This window comes from Bidens hawaiensis, unplaced genomic scaffold, assembly GCF_021521415.1.
Source record: "Bidens hawaiensis isolate Kalapana, Puna unplaced genomic scaffold, B.hawaiensis_p1.1 tig00072169_1, whole genome shotgun sequence".
NCBI classification, from domain to species: domain Eukaryota; kingdom Viridiplantae; phylum Streptophyta; class Magnoliopsida; order Asterales; family Asteraceae; genus Bidens; species Bidens hawaiensis.
The window spans coordinates 34,944-38,500 of record NW_027502630.1 but is presented as its reverse complement, the minus strand read 5'-3'; the positions used below and the strand labels follow the sequence as shown (position 1 = coordinate 38,500).

The 3,557-nt window shown below is 38.2% G+C and overlaps 1 pseudogene across 1 annotated transcript; it reads left to right on the top strand.

Moving 5' to 3' along the window:
- The first annotated feature begins 374 nt into the window (after nt 1-374).
- Nucleotides 375-3,134, top strand: LOC143605959 (heat shock cognate 70 kDa protein 2-like; annotated as a pseudogene). The gene is made up of 2 exons (XR_013148651.1): nt 375-578; nt 1,311-3,134. The product of XR_013148651.1 is annotated as a heat shock cognate 70 kDa protein 2-like (transcript).
- The last annotated feature ends 423 nt before the right edge of the window (nt 3,135-3,557 follow it).

The following is a 3,557-nucleotide window of genomic DNA, read 5'->3' as shown; positions in this document are numbered from 1 at the left end:
TGAAATATTACTTTTCTAATTTTTTCTTTCATTTCTTTCTCCTCCCCTCATTAAAATGAACTCGGGAACCAGCGTAAAATAAAATAAGCGTTGTCGACACGTTTGCGGAACCCATTGTTCCCAAAGTAGGGCGGAAAATATAAACCTTACGCGGACCCAAGTTGAATTAAAATTAATCCCAGCCGTCGAATTGACATATAAATCTGATCAAGGGTTTAAGAACATTCTAGAACTTCACAGAAATCTCCCAAAATCTTTATTCATACCATTCCTCTCCACTAAGCCATTCGCATAATCCCTCTGTTCTTTTCTGCTTTCTGAAACCCTACATTCACATTCGCAAACAAACTCTAGATTTCAAATTTTACATAGCAATGGCTGGCAAAGGTGAAGGTCCATCGATCTTGGTACCACTTATTCATGTGTTGGTGTGTGGCAACACGATCGAGTCGAGATCATTGCCAATGATCAAGGTAACAGGACCACGCCGTCTTATGTTGCTTTCACCGACTCCGAGAGGTTGATTGGTGATGCTGCCAAGAATCAGGTTGCAATGAACCCTACCAACACTGTTTTCGGTGAGTTTGCTCAATTGCCTTGTAATTTTGATAGATCTCAAAGTTATTTGATTGTCTTTTACATCTGGATGTTGGTAGTTTATTTTTTACCTTGTGGCTATTTAGATTTATATCTTTGCAATTTAAACCTTATTGTTTGTTTATACAGCCTTATTATAGAGTTATAGATAGTATAGATCTGTAGTGTGTGGCTTTTTTATTGATTATTATGTTTAGTAAGTTAATTTTTTATGATTGTCATTACTTTTACATGATTTAAATTAATTACCAGAGATAGTATAGATCTGTAGTGTGTGGCTTTTTTATTGATTATTATGTTTAGTAAGTTAATTTTTTATGATTTGTCATTACTTTTACATGATTTAAATTAATTATCAGACTGCAATCCCTAATATTCCGAACGATTTTTTAATGTTAAGAGTGTACATTGTTCTGTTCAAACCTTTTGTAAGTTTTATCTGAACTAGATACAGTGTGTGTAGCTAGGTGTAATATTGAGTCTTATATAATTTAAAGCACATGAGTTAGTTTAGTGAGGGCCAGTTGTTAATGAACACCACCACTTCTACATGTAATTAAATAATTGCTAGATGACAAACCCTTGCTTATTTTGTTTATAAGAACAGTGTTTTATTATTATTTAGAATGTATGTAGATCTGTTGACAGAAACTTTTGCAGTGTTTTAAGGTTTTTTTTAATGTATGTTTTTGGCATATTCTTACATTTAACAGATGCAAAACGCCTTATTGGTAGAAGATTTAGCGATGCTTCTGACAGAGTGATATCAAGCTATGGCCTTTTAAGGTCACTTCTGGTCCAGGAGAGAAGCCGATGATTTCTGTCACATACAAAGGCGAAGAGAAACAGTTTTCCGCTGAGGAAATCTCATCTATGGTTTTAATTAAGATGAAAGAAATTGCTGAAGCTTTTCTTGGAACAACGGTGAAGAATGCGGTTGTTACGGTGCCTGCTTACTTCAATGACTCACAGAGGCAAGCCACCAAGGATGCCGGTGTTATTTCTGGTCTTAATGTTATGCGTATCATCAATGAGCCAACTGCTGCTGCTATTGCCTATGGTCTTGATAAGAAGGCGACCAGCGTTGGTGAGAAGAATGTGCTGATCTTTGATCTTGGTGGTGGTACTTTTGATGTGTCTCTTTTGACCATTGAAGAGGGTATCTTTGAAGTCAAATCGACCTCTGGTGACACTCATCTTGGTGGGGAAGATTTTGATAACAGAATGGTGAACCATTTTGTTCAAGAATTTAAGAGAAAGCACAAGAAAGATATTACTGGTAACCCAAGAGCATTGAGAAGATTGAGAACTTCTTGTGAAAGAGCTAAAAGAACTCTATCATCCACCGCTCAAACCACCATCGAGATTGACTCGTTGTATGATGGTGTTGACTTTTATTCTACCATCACTCGTGCTAGATTTGAAGAATTGAACATGGACTTGTTCAGGAAGTGTATGGAGCCGGTTGAGAAGTGTTTTAAGAGACGCTAAGATGGACAAAAGCAGTGTCCATGATGTTGTTCTTGTTGGTGGCTCTACTCGTATTCCCAAAGTGCAACAGTTATTGCAAGATTTCTTCAACGGTAAAGAACTCTGCAAGAGTATTAACCCTGATGAGGCTGTGGCTTATGGTGCTGCTGTTCAAGCTGCAATCTTGAGCGGTGAGGGTAATGAAAAGGTTCAAGATTTGCTTCTGTTGGATGTCACACCGCTTTCTCTTGGTCTTGAAACCGCTGGAGGTGTTATGACGGTCCTCATTCCAAGAAACACCACCATCCCAACAAAGAAAGAACAAGTGTTTTCAACCTACTCTGATAACCAGCCTGGTGTGTTGATTCAAGTTTATGAAGGTGAAAGAACGAGAACTCGTGACAACAACTTGCTGGGCAAGTTTGAGCTTTCTGGAATCCCGCCTGCACCGAGAGGGGTACCACAAATTACTGTCTGCTTTGACATTGATGCCAATGGTATTCTAAACGTTTCAGCAGAAGACAAAACCACTGGTCAAAAGAACAAGATTACTATTACGAATGACAAGGGAAGGTTGTCAAAGGAAGAAATTGAGAAGATGGTTCAAGAGGCAGAGAAGTATAAGGCGGAAGACGAGGAGCATAAGAAGAAGATTGATGCTAAGAACGCATTGGAGAATTATGCATACAACATGAGGAACACGATCAAGGATGAAAAGATTGGGGAGAAGTTGAACCCGGCTGATAAGAAGAAGATTGAAGATGCCATTGATGAGGCTGTGTCATGGTTGGATAGCAACCAGCTTGCTGAAGCTGATGAGTTTGAAGATAAGATGAAGGAGTTGGAGAATGTATGCAACCCAATCATTGCAAAGATGTATCAGGGTGGAGCTGGAGATGCTGCAGGCGGTTCCATGGATGATGATATTCCGTCTGGTGGAGGTGCTGGCCCCAAGATTGAAGAGGTTGATTAAGTTTGTTAATTTTGTTATGTTTGTATTTCTGTTTTAAGACTTCATTTATGTTTTGAAATCCTGTTTTCTGAGGATAATTTTGTTGGGCTGATAATTCTGGTTTCGGTTCTTTTTTATATCCCATACTGTTCTTTTTTATATCCCATAGTTATTTTCTCTGTGCTCTAAAAGCTTAATTTTAAAAAATATTTTACTTTATAAAACAAACTCCTTTCTTTAACCTCTGGCGACCATAATTTTTTTTTACATAACAGTTGTTTCGCTTAGATACAGAGTCAGACATACAGAGTCAGTGACATGTTTTATTTTGCCTGGTATAGTGGTTAGTTGTTTTTGGGCGTAGTCTATTCTTTATGACACAAACTCCTCGATGCTTGCTGTTTGATGTTGGAACTTAGACTGAAAGGTGTGGGTGTTTTTTGCTGCCCTAACTGCCTAGCTGGCCATTAGCATTGTTGGAAGCACCACCCCTGTTGTTTTGGTGCTGCTAGCGTTTGTGGAATTTTGTTGTTTTAGT